This window comes from Vulpes vulpes, chromosome 1, assembly GCF_048418805.1.
Source record: "Vulpes vulpes isolate BD-2025 chromosome 1, VulVul3, whole genome shotgun sequence".
In the NCBI taxonomy this organism is placed as follows: Eukaryota; Metazoa; Chordata; class Mammalia; order Carnivora; family Canidae; genus Vulpes; species Vulpes vulpes.
Window position 1 is genome coordinate 4,176,129 of NC_132780.1, and position 13,131 is coordinate 4,189,259.

A 13,131-nucleotide genomic window follows, 5' to 3' on the forward strand; every position below is an offset into this window, starting at 1 on the left:
GTAATTTGGCAGGGGTGACACGGTTCAACCCGTAACTGGTGGGTATGAGTGTGACTGTGTGTGTCACTGCTGGGTGGACCCTGTGCCGCCACAGTGACTGTCCTCCCGGCCGGGGCAGAGGCCCTGTGCTGGAAGCCCGTGTTTCCGCGTGAGTGCCTCCAGTTACAGAGCTGTGGGAAGCGGCTCCTGACCGAGAGGCTGCTACAGCCTCTCCCCACACCAGCTGACTCATAGGCTTTTTCTCCTCTCAGCTGCTTTGGCACGAAATTCCTTGAATCATTTTTATCCAGAGGTCGGGTGCCTTTCCCCAGTCTGGGTGATGCTTTTCATGGCTGCAGTGGCGATGAGTGAACCCCAGGCCAAATCCAGCCTGGATATGTGTTTTGATTGGCCCAAGTAGGTTTTCAAAATGTGTGTTGCTTGCCAATTTGAGAATCAAGAAATTTCAAGTTAAAAAGCCCAGGTTTCCTGGGTGCCGGGGTGACTCAGTTGGTTAAATGTCCGACTCTTGATTTCGGCTCGGGTCATGACATGGGCTCTCTGCTCAGCAGGGAGTCTGCTTGAAGATTCTCTCCCTCTCCCTCTGCCCCTCCGCCCTCGTTTTCTCTCTTTTTCTCTAAAATAAATGAATAAATTCTTAAAGAAAAAAATCCGGGTTTCCAAACTGGAAGATCTGAAGGCCTGGATCTGCTATCAAGGGTTATTGGCTATATCATTCTGAAAATGATTTTTCACTATAAAAATATCGTGTAGTTAGTATAGGAAATGGCCTGCTTCCAACAAGTGTGTTCACTGAAGACCAGTGATTGGCCACACTGGATCTCATCATGAAAATGTGTATTTCTGCCTGTGTCTTTCTCCTTGCAGCAACCATGCAGGATTTAGGGCTCAAGTGTCCCTTCTTTTGACAAGATGACACAAGGGCATGGGTGGGACTTGCATGGATGCCATTCTGCTGTGGGGTGCTCCCAGCCAGTGAGCGCTGCCTACATCCTTGGCCCAGCAAACATACCATAGGATATCATGTCCAGGGATCGTAAAGAGTTAGCACCTTTTCTCTCTGTGTCCTCGAGGCTGAGAGACAAGAAGTCAGTGACCTAGGACAGCAGAAAAGAGGCAGAAGGCTCAGGGAGAGAAAAAACAGATCCCCTGTGTGTTGTCCAACGTAAGCAAAAAAGTCAGCAAAGCCTTTTGGAGACAAGAGCAAGACCACCCAATGAGGAGCACGTGCCCTGAAGGAAGAGGACTGGGACCCAGTGGCCCCCTCACCTGTCCTGAGCCACTTCCCTCTACCCAAGGACTGTAGGAAAGAGCCCAGAGCTCTTTCCTCGACATTAGTATCTCATTGATGTTAGAGGAAAGCCCAAGGGGCTTTGGGAACACACAGGAGGGCCCCTCACCTGGCCTGGGGTCCATCAGGGAATGGTGAGAAATGAGACTGAAGGCAGGAGAGCTGCAGACACTGGATACTCAGTGGGCCTTGTGGACTATGCTAAGACATTGAGACTTGGACCACTGGGCAGCTGGGGGCCCTCAGACCCTTTTGAATGAGGGAGTGACAGCAACTGCCCTATGGGGAGTTGACTGAGGACTTCAGAGGTGGGGGAGCTGTCCAGGCACCCGGTGCTGAATCAGCCTCACCGAGAGGCTGGCGGAGAAAAAGTTAGACAGGAAACACCCAGGAGACTGAGTCTACAGTTGGAGTGGGGAGAGGGGGAGGGAGGGTCAGGGTGAGCCCACATTTCTGGCTTTCCAACACCCTATGGTGAAAGTGGGGGGAGGCATTGAGGGTCAGTAGGGTAGAGGAAACTTGAAGCACCGGATGTCCCCGGGAGGGGGACGGGCGGCAAAGCCTCATGGAGAAGGCAGGCTCCCATCTTAGAACTTCCAGGTTGCTCACAGCTCTGGCCCCCTCCTGGTAGCCTGAGGGAGACCCAGTTCTCCACAAAGCAACCAGAACAGGGCCAGCAGACTTGATAGCTCTGCCGTGTTCTTAGTCTTTGAGTCCTCAGGTCGGACGACACCAGCTGTTCTGAAGAGGGCTCCAGGGAAAATCATGCTGGACTAGTGGGGATCAAGAATGTGATGGTTAGCCACGGAGCCAGCTGGAAGAGGCCGGCCTGCTCCCAAAGGGGACGCACCGCGCGTGCACACTGTGCACCGCATGCCGGGCTCCACATGACCTCAACCCGAAGGATTGAGCTGGTCCTAGTGTGCAAGGAAGGATCCCTTCCTCTCCTCCCCCCCCCCCTTACTAGTTCTCTCTTTGCTCACCACACATTGCCCGAACACCTACTCTGTGCCAGGCATTATTGGCAGCTGGGAACACAAAGGCAAGTCCTCTGGGGCCTCCCTGTGCCAGCCACAAGGAGAGGGATTCCCTGGAAGGAAGCCAAACCTCCTCGCCATTCTCTCTTCTTCTGGAGTCTGTGGATTGCCATTTGCAGCTTGGAGGCAGCTGCACCCTGCCAGGGGCCAGGGCATTCTAGGTTTACTCATACACTCCTTTCTGTCCATATTATACCCCAACTTTCAATTTTGAGAAGTAAATATGCAATTTTTTCCTCCCTGTAATTTTCCCTGCTGTGGCTGTGGATGTCAGAGCAGCTGGAAAATGTGAATAGCTCAGTGCTTTCTAAAAGTAAAAGGAGGCCGTGCAGCATCATACATCGTCTGCTGCTCTTGGCGAGACCCAGTGGCTCTGCTGGGGGGGTGCAGGGAGATGCTCTCCAGGCTGTACTGTCAGGGGAACTTTTAACCCAAATAATCCATGCCCCTGCCTTCCATTAGCAATGAGATAATCGCCAAGAACAAAGCATGTGTGTGCGCACACGCGTGCGTGTTGCAGGGATGTTAGCAGAGGTGAGGTGAGGGTATCTGCTTACGCAGTCAGACTTTCTGCGTGTTCCTCTGGAGACTTTCAGACCTTCATGTCTCAGTAGCTGAAGGTCAGGACAGTTTGATCTATGCTTCTGTTTGGGAGAAGCAGTGAATAGGATGCAGAGAGGCAAGATTTGAGTCTGGCAGATCTGGGGTGGCTTATGTAGAATGTAACCTTGGCCGTGTTTAGTCTCCCTGGATCTTAATTTCATCCTCTGTGAGATGGTGGGAGACCTGGAGATGCACTGTCCAGCTCCCCCTCCAGGAAGGATTCTCTGAGCACCCACGGGACATGTGGTCAACAGCCATGCCCCAGCTGTCAGCTCCTTCAGGATCTGCTTTGGCTGCAGCAGACTGTCCGATCTGGGGTCATGCCTTCCCCTGGGCGTGCCACATCCAGCTACTAAGTAGGGTGAGGCATGAAGATGCAGCCATTTACGCCTGCTACAGGACACTCCCATGGGCTACACCTACTTCAGCACTCTGCCCAGGCTATGTTGGACCTACATCCCCTGTCTAACTTCTTCTTCTTGCTTTGACTTCCTCCCTTTTCCCTTCACAGGCATTGATCCCTAATAAATATTTTGTACCCTAGACTCCATCTCTGCATCTCCTTACAGAGAACCAAACCGGTGTCAAACAGGGATAATGATTTTACTTTGAGAAGTTATTGTTCGAAAGCTAAATGGGATGTTTATGTAGTATCCAGCATGGCACCTGGAAGGTTAACAAAGCATGATACACATCTATTCATTCTCCTTGCCCTAAAAACTATGACATTAAATCCCATTCCAGGCCTTGAGCAGTCGTTCATAGCCTGTGCTCTGTAATATCAGCTTGGAGAAAGTGGCCCTGAAAGCCTGTGCCTCCTGCTAGGTTGGAGGGTCTGGCGGAGGACTCTGGAGCCAGTCTTGTCCCTGTGAAGTTCATTATCCATGGATCACATCAGCTCTCTTCAAGGTTCCTCACTGAAAAGAAATTGAGCATGCAAATGCTCTTTTATCATAATCACCACGTATCCACAGGGTAATTCATAAAAGAGCTGGAAATATATTGAAATTCAATATTGTTTGAGTCCAAATCAATATTAATAATTGTTTGCATTTTTAAAGTGCAATTTGCAATTGAAAAATGCACAAAGATCAACCAGTAGTTGCTAACACATCAAATTTTTCTATTAAAGGCATAGTCCCTTAACTTTAAAATGTTTCTTATACAACAAAGGATGGCGCTGATCCATGAAAATGGTTATCTATTATTTACGTGCACAACATTAGAATTTGCTTCCATTATGCATGAGTTGAAAGGCCAGTTACTTTTAAGTTCTTGATTTTTAAAAAATTAAACTGTTCATTTTGGGATAATTTTAGATTCACATAACAGTTGTAAGAAATAATACCGGGTGATCTCAGTGTATCCTCTTTCCTGTCAGCCTCCTCCCGTGCGTGTTGTAAAACGAGTCACAACGAGGATGTTGACATTGATATAGTCAAGATAGAGGACATCTCTGTTGCCACAAGGGTCCCTCATGTTTAAATTCTTTAAAAATTGAAGATCTTTATCTATTTATTTATTTGAGAGAGAGCATGCAAGTGGGGGTAGGGGCAGAGAGAGAATCTCAAGGAGACTTCCCTCGGTGCATGGAGCCTGACAAGAAGCTCCATCCCACAAACCATGAGATCGTGACCTGAGCCAAAACCAAGAGTTGGATGCTTAACCGACTGAGCCCCCAGGGGGCACCCAGATGCCCCCCCAAATTAAAGATTTTTAATCTTAAAAATAGTAGTGGGATCCCCATCACTAGGCCTGTTTAGATTTCTGCCTTAAAATGAATTCCTAAAAAAAAAAAAAAAAAAAAAAAAAATCTTAAAATGAGGCACTATCTCCGCTGGGCTCCGTGGAGATGTTCAAACAGAGAGAGCAGTGGTCATCTAGGGAGGGAGTGGCCTCAAGTGGGACTCACCTCAGCCGGGCAGGCCTCAGGGGAGCAAGGTTTTGTGGCTCAGAAAGACCCTGAGAGCACAGTTTCCAGTTTAACACCTACATCCGAGGCCTCTGCTTCTTCCACAAGGACTGAGTTGCCTTAAAGGGAAAGAGCTTGGCAGCTTCGTCCGTGGAAGCCCAGCAGCGACTCAGATTTGCAGCAAGGGGCGGATGGCAGGTGTGCATAAGGGATGTCCTAGCCAGAAGGCCTCCTGCTCTGCCTGAAAGTGGCCTTGTGCAAATGAAATTCACTAACACCTTTCTGTTTTGACACTTGTCTCGCACCAGCGCTGCAAGGAACTTGGGAACTCATCTACAATGGATATTTTGGGCGCAGGCTGATTTGGAGATTGGGAAATACAATCGTAAGGGTCCCACAACTTGGAGGGACAGATGGGCCGAGAACCTGGGCTCCCCCCTCTGAGCCTGGTGTCCATCTCGTGGCATCTGGCTGCTTTCTTCAGGCTGCCTCGACCACAAACCCAGCTCCCCTCTGTCCTGGTCGTGTTTCACAGGGGCACGAACTTGACCCTTCTCTCATCCTCAGCTCCTGGGCCCATATGTAGTCACCCGTGAGATGAGGGAAGCTAACAGGTAGAGGGTGGTTTCTGCTCAGTTTCAACCTTTAGTTTGCTTTTGTTTTTGTTTCTTTGTTTTTACTGTGGTAAAATACATATAATATAAAATTTACTGTTTTTTATTTTTTTAAAGTATTTTATTTTATTTTTTTTAAGATTTTATTTACTTATTCATGAGAGACAGAGAGAGAGAGAGAGAGGCAGAGACACAGGCAGAGGGAGAAGCAGGCTCCATGCAGGGAGCCTGATGCAGGACTCCATCCTGGGTCTCCAGGATCAAGCCCTGGGCCGAAGGCAGGTGCTAAACCACTGAGCCACCCAGGGATCCCAATTTACTGTTTTTTTTTTAAGTTTTATTTATTCATATAAGTAATCTGTACATCCAACATGGGGCTCGAATTCATGAACCCCAAGGTCAAGAGTCACATGTGCCTCCGACTGAGCCGGACAGGCACCCCTAATATATTACTATTTTAATCATTTTTAAGTCCAGAGACATTCAATACATTCACATTGTTGTGCAGCCATCACCACCACCCATCTCCAGAACCTGCTTCAACTTCCCCAACTGACACTGTACGGATTAGTTAACGATTCCCCATTCTTCCTCCCTGGTGACCTTGATTCTACGTTCGGCCTCTGGATTTGACTGCATGGAGTCATACGGTGTTTGTCCCACTGTGCTGGGCTAGTTTCACATAATACAACGTCCTCAGTGCTCCTCGACGTTGCGGCATGTGTGGTGTTTGTCGACTTGTGTGTTCATTGTTTTGTATTTAGATTCCACATGTAAGTAAAATCAGGATATTGCCTTTCTCAGTCTGAATTATTTCACTTAACATAATACCCTCTAGTTCCATCCCTGATGCAAATGGCAAGATCTCATTCTTTTTTTTTTTTTATAGATGAATAACAACCCGTTGTGTGCTTGTATGTATGTGTGTATATATACACGGTATCTGTGTCCATTCACCCATCGTTGGACACTTGGGTTACTTCCGTATCTTGGCTATTGCATAATATGCTGTAGTGAATATAGGGGTGCATGGTATCTTTTTTGAATTACTTGTTTTTGTTTTCTTCGGGTGAATACCAAGAAGCTAGGTCATAGAGTATTTCCATTTTTAATTTTTTGAGGAACCTCCATACTGTTTTCCATAGTGGCTGCACCAATTTACATTCCCACCAATAGTGCACCAGGGTTCCTTTTTCTCCACATCCTTGCCAGCATTTGTTGTTTCTCGTATTTTTTTAAATTTTAGCCATTCTGATAGGTGTGAGGTGATATCTCTGACCAATTTTTTAATTGGATTCTTTGTGGCTTTTTGTATTCAGTTGTATGAGAGCCTTATATATTTTGAATATTAATACCATATCAGATGTATCATTTGCAAATATCTTCTCCCATCCAGTAGGTTGCCTTTTCATTTTGTTGATGGTTTCCTTCACTGGATAAAAGCTTTTTCATTTGATGTAGTCCCAATTGTTTGTTTTTGCTTTTGTTTCCTTTGCCTGGGGAAACCTATCTAGAAAAATACTGCTAAGGGGCACATGGGTGGCTCAGCCAGTTAAGCATCTGTCTTTGGCTCAGGTCATGATCCCAGGGTCCTGGGATCGAGCCCCCGTATTGGGCTTCCTGCTCAGTGAGGAGTCTGCTTCTCCCTTTCCCTCTGCCACACTCCTGCTCATGCTCTCTTGCACACTCTCTCCCTCTCCAAATAAATAAAATCTTAAAAAAAAAAAAAAGAAAAAATATTTCTGAGGCCAATGCCTACAAATTTACTGCTTATGTTTTCTTTTAGGATTTTTATGGTTTCAGGTCTTATGTTTAGGTCTTTAACCCATTTTGAGTTTATTTTTGTGTATAGTGAAAGCGGTCTAGTTTCATTCTTGCCTGTTGTTTATTTTTGCCTCTTTGGTTGAATATTAATTGACTGTGTAATTGTGGATTTATTTCTGGGCTCTCTATTTTGTTCTGTTGATCTATGTGTCTATTTCTGTGCCAGAACTATACTGTTTTGATTACTATAGTTTTGTAATATAGTTTGAAATCTGGGGTCGTGATACCTATGCTTTGTTCTTTCTCAAGATGGCTTTGGCTATTTGGGATCTTTTGTGGTTCCACATAAATGTTAGGATTATTTGTTCTAATTCTGTAAAAAGTAATATTGATATTTTGATTGATATTGCATCTGTAGATTGCTTTGGGGTAGTATGGACATTTTAACAATTCTTCCAATCCATAAGCATGGTTCTATCTTCCTATTAATCATCTTCAGTTTCTTTTATCAATATCTTATAATTTTCAGAATATAGAGCTTTCACCTCCCTGGCTAAATCTATTCCTAGGTATCCTATTCTTTTTGATGTAATTATAAATGGAACTGTTTTCTTAATTTCTCTTTCTGTGGGTTATTAGTGGATAGAAATGCAACAGATTTCTGGATCTTGATTTCATATCCTACAACTGTACTGAATTCCTTTATTAGGTCTAATAGTTTTTTGGTGGAGTCTTTAGGGTTATATTTTTATGTCTATATATTGTAATATTTGCATACCATTTGCAAATAGTGACATTTTGCTTCTTCCTCACCAATTTGGATGATTTCTATTTCTTTTTCCTGTTCAATTGCTGTGGCTTGGACTTCTAATACCATGTTGAATAAAAGTGGTAAAAGGGGCATCCTTGTCTTGTTCCTGGTCTGAGAAGAAAGGCTTTTGGCTTTTCATCATTGAGTATGATATTAAATATGGGTTTGTCACATATAACTTTTATTATGCTATACCCACTTTGTTGAGAGTTTATCAAGAATGAATGTTGAATTTTGTCAAATGCTTTTTCTGTGTCTATTGAGATGATCATATGACTTTATCCTTCATTTTGTTAATGTTGGGTATTGTGTCGATTGATTTGTGAATGTGAACAACTGTTCTGCATCCCTGGAATAAATCTCACTTGATATGTTGAATGATCCTTTTAGTGTATTTTCAAATCCAGTCGGCTAACATTTTGAGGATTTTTGCATCTGTGTTCATCAGGGATATCGGCCTGTAATCTTTGTTTTTTTTGTCATGTCTTTGTCTGGCTTGGGCATCAGGGTGATGCTGGCCTCGTAGAATTAATTTGGAAACATTTCTTCCTCTTCTATTTTTGGGAATAGTTTGAGAAGGATAGGTATTAGCTCTTCCTTAATCATTTGGGAAAATTCACCTGTGAAGCCATCTGGTTCTGGACTTCTGCTTGTTGGGAGTTTTTTGATTACTCATTTAATTTCATTACTAGTAATTAGTTCAAATTTCCTATTCCACCCTGATTGAGGTGGATTGTATGTGTCCAGCAATTCATCCATCCGTTGTAGATTGTTCAATTTGTTGGCAGTTTTTGTAGTAGTCTCTTACAATCCTTTGTATTTCTGTGCTCTCGGTTGTAACTTCTCTTTTCTTATTTGATTTTATTTATGTTACTCTTCTCTTTTTCTTGACTAGTCTAGTTAAAAGTTTATCAATTTTGTTTATCTTTACAAAGAACTGACTAATGGTATCATTGATCTTCTCTATGGCTTATTTGTTTTTCTTGTTTTGGTTTTGTTTTGTTTTGGTTTTGGTTTTTTTGGTCTCTGTTTCATTTATTACTGCCCTGTCTGATCTTTATGATTTCCTTCTTTTTGCCAACATTGGACATTGTTTTGTTTTTTTTTCCTAGTTCCTTTAGATAGAAGATTAGATTGAGATTCTTCTCGCCTTTTGAAGTAGGCCTATATCACTATAAACTTCCCTCTTGGAACTGCTTTTGCTGTGTCCCAGAGATTTTGAACCATGTGTTTTTGTTTTCATTTGTCTCCATGTATTTTTTTGTTTCCTCTTTGATCCATTGGTTGTTTAGTAGCATATTGTTTAGCCTCCACACATTTGTGTTTTTTCCAGTTTTTTCTTGTAGTTGATATCTAGTTTTACACCATTGTGGTTGGAAAAGATGCTTGATGTGATTTCAATCTTAAATTTATTGAGACTTGTTTTGTGGCCTAACATATGATCTATCTTAGAAAATGTTTTATGTGCACTTGAAAGAAATGTATATTCTGCTGTTTTTAGATGGAATGTTCTGTATATATCTTTTAAGCCCATCTGCTCTAATGTGTCATTCAAAACTGCTGTTTCCTTATTGATTTTCTGTCTAGATAATCTATCCATTGATGTAAGTGGGGTGTTAAAGTCCCCTACTATTGTTGTATTACTGTCAATTTCTCTCTTTATGTCTGTTAATATTTGCTTTATATATTTGGGAGCTCCTACGTTAGGTGCATAGATATTTACAATTATTATATCCTCTTGTTGGAATGATCCTTTTATCATTGTATAATGCCTTTCTTTGTTTCTTGCTGCAGTCTTTGTTTTAAAGACTATTTACTGTGATTGCTGCTTCGCTTTTTTTTTTTTTTTGCTTCCATTTGCGTGGAATATCTCTTTTTCATCGCCTCAGTTTCAGTTCTGAAAGGAGTCTCTTGTAGGCAGCATATAGATGAGTTTGTTTTCCTGTACATTCAGTCACGCTGTGTCTTTTGATGGCAGCATTTAGCGCAGTTGCATTTAAAGTAATTATTTACAGGTATGTATTGTCATTTGTTAATTATTTTTGCGATTGTTTCTGTATTTCTCCATTCTTCTTCTCTTGCTCTCTTCCCTTGTGTTTGATGACTTTTAGTGTTACACTTGGATTCTTTTGTCTTCACTTTTTATATAGGTTATAGGTTTTTGGTTTGTGGTTACTATCAAGCAAAACATACGTAACATAACATCCTATGTATATAGCAGTTTATAATAAGTTGATGGTCATTTAAGTTTGAACACATTCTAAAAGCACTTTTTTGCTCCCCCCTCCACATTTCATGTATATGGCATCATATTTTGCATCTTTTTATTTTATGTATCCCTTGACTAATTTTTGTAGAAATAATTGATTTTACTATTTTTGTATTTTAACCTTCATACTAGCTTTATAAGTGATTGATCTACTACCTTTACTGGATGCTTGCTTTTGCCAGTAATTTTTTTTTTCTATCATAATTTTCTTACTTTTAGTCATGGGTCTTTTCTTTCACCTGAAGAATTCCCTTAAACATGTCTCATGGGCCAGTTTAGTGGTGATGCACTCCTCTAATTTCTGTCTGGGAAACACTTTGCCTCTCTTTCAATTCTAAATGATAACTTCGCAGAGTAGAGTATTCTTGGTTATTGGTTTCTTCCTTTCAACACTGAATACATCATGCCGCTCTCTTCTGGCCTGAAAAGTTTATGCTGAAAAAGCAGCTGATAGCCTTTTGGGGTTTCCCTAATATGTAACTGTTTTTCTCTGGCTGCTTTTAAGATTCTCTTTTTATTGGGACACATGGGTGGCTCAGTGGTTGGGTGTCTGCCTTTGGCTTAGGTCGTGATCCCAGGGTCCTGGGATCGAGTCCCACATCAGGCTCCCCACAGGGACCCTGCTTCTTCCTCTACCTATATCTCTGCCTTTCTCTGTGTGTGTCTCATGAATAAATAAATAAAATCTTTTCAAAAAAAGATTATCTTTTTATCTTTATTTTTTGCCACATTATGTGTCTTGATGTGGACCTCCTTGGGTTCATCTTGTCTGGGGCTCTCTGTGATTCTTGGACGTGGATGTTTGTTTCCTTCCCTAGGTAAGGAAGTTTTCAGTTATTATTCCTTTAGATACATTTTCTACCCTTTTTTCTCTCTCTTCTCCATCTAAGATCCCTGTAATGTGAATGTTTTTATGCTTGATGTTGTCACAGAAATCCCTTAACCTATTTTCATTTCTTTTTTTTTTTTTTTTTCAGTGTAGTTGTTTTTTACTACCCTGACTTCCAGGTCACTGGTCTGCTCTGCATCCTCTAATCTGCTGTTAATTCTTCTAGTATATTTTTCATTCCTCTGAATTGTATTTAGCTCTGACTAGTTCTTTTTTATACTTTCTATTGAAGTTCTTCCATTCTTCTCTCAAGTCTAGTGAGTATCTATAATCATTAATTTGAATTCTTTATGAGATAGATTCTTTATCTGTGTTTTGTTTAGCTTGTTTTCTAGGGTTTTGTCTTGTTCTCATGTTTGAATCACATACCTGTCTCCTCACTTTGTCTGACTCTGTGTTTGTTGCGTATGTGTATATGTGGTGCTCCCCCATGTGGGCTGTGAGCACCTCCTGTTGGGACTGGGCTGACTGCTGAGGGTGCACTGGTGGGCTGGGCTTGCCTCACAGGCAGTTGGCTCAAAGGGCCAACTAGCTATGGTGTGTGCTGGTTGGTGGGGCTCAGTCCCCCACTCCCTGGGTCAAGATTTGCTCTGGAAGCGTGCCAGTTCTGACCAGAGCTGCTTGTTGGTGTGGCAACTGATGTTCCCTCTAGAAGGGCATGGGTCCTGTCTGGGGCTGCCCAGTGTGGGAGCTGTTTTACAGGGGAGTCTTCTGGTGGGTTGGGTTGGGTGGGGCTCTTCTGCAGGGGAATGCTGAGGCAGGGCAAGGTGCTAACGAGGTAGATGGAGAGCATCAGAACTGGCTCCCACAAGCATCTGGCCAAGGCAGAAGGAGGGCAGGAGAAATAGCACCTGTCAGCACTTCTGTTCCTGGAGAAAACTGCAGAGCCCTAATCCTCCAACACATATCCTAGAATTAGTCAATAAATCCCCTTCATGTATACCCCCAGACACTTTTTAAACTGATGCTTCTGTGCTGGGTCTTGGGGCCCAGTGATATAGTGCACTGGTCCTTTAACGCTGGAGAGTAGGATTCCTATAAACCTCCAGCTCTTCTGAAGGTAAGTCCCGCTGATTTTCAAAGCCAGACATCATGGGGGCTCATCTTCTCTGTGCAGGTCCTCAGAGCCAGGGATGCCTGGTGTGGGGCTTCCCCTCTCACTCCTCCATGCCTGTGATGTCCCTCCTGCTTGTGGGTTGTCACATCCAGGGTTTGGTTCCCGACTTTGTCTCTGCCCCTCCTGCTCTTCTCAATATGGCCTTCTCTTCATGTCTTTAGCTTGGGAAGCTCTGTTTGGCTGGTCTTCAGGTTGTTTTCAGAGTGAGTTGTCGCACATGTAGTTGATGCTTTGGTGTGTCCGCAGGTGGAGGTGAACTCAGGATGCTCCGTCTCCGTTATCTTCCCCCTACGCTCCTCATTGACTTTTGATCAACACATTCAAATTTTAATTTCAAGTAGCAATTTCCTAGCATAATCCATTTTATGGCATCTAAATGACTTGTCTATTTGTTTGTACATATATTATGTTAACTAATACATGTGTATACGTAGGACTAGAGTCCATTTACCTCCATGAATGTATTAGTCTTCAAGCCTCATGATTTGAAATCTGCCCTACCAAAATGCAGATACAAAAGTGGGGTTCCGCTGGTGAGTGTGTGTTGGGTATGTGGGAGCTGCCAGGTTCCATCAGGCTCTCTAATGGAGCTCACTTCATTGCCTCCACTTTTCTCACAGGTTTGGGCTACTCTTTGGGCCTAATTCTAACCCAGACCTGATCAAAACAAACTCACAGCTCCCTAAAACATGCATGGCCTTTTAGAAATTCTAGGTTCGTGGAGTGCCTCTCTGGAGATGGCCCAGACATCCCGATCTGTCAACCCCTGCTCGTGCCACATGCAGCGCAGATTATTGATCACCTGCCCTGTGCCAGGCACAGTG

General features: G+C 43.2%; 1 protein-coding gene across 3 annotated transcripts in view; it reads left to right on the forward strand.

The window, feature by feature from the left end:
* Positions 1 to 13,131, forward strand: part of CHST8 (carbohydrate sulfotransferase 8) — a 129,758-nt gene that overhangs the window by 45,319 nt on the left and 71,308 nt on the right. The gene's annotated exons all lie outside the window — the stretch shown is intronic.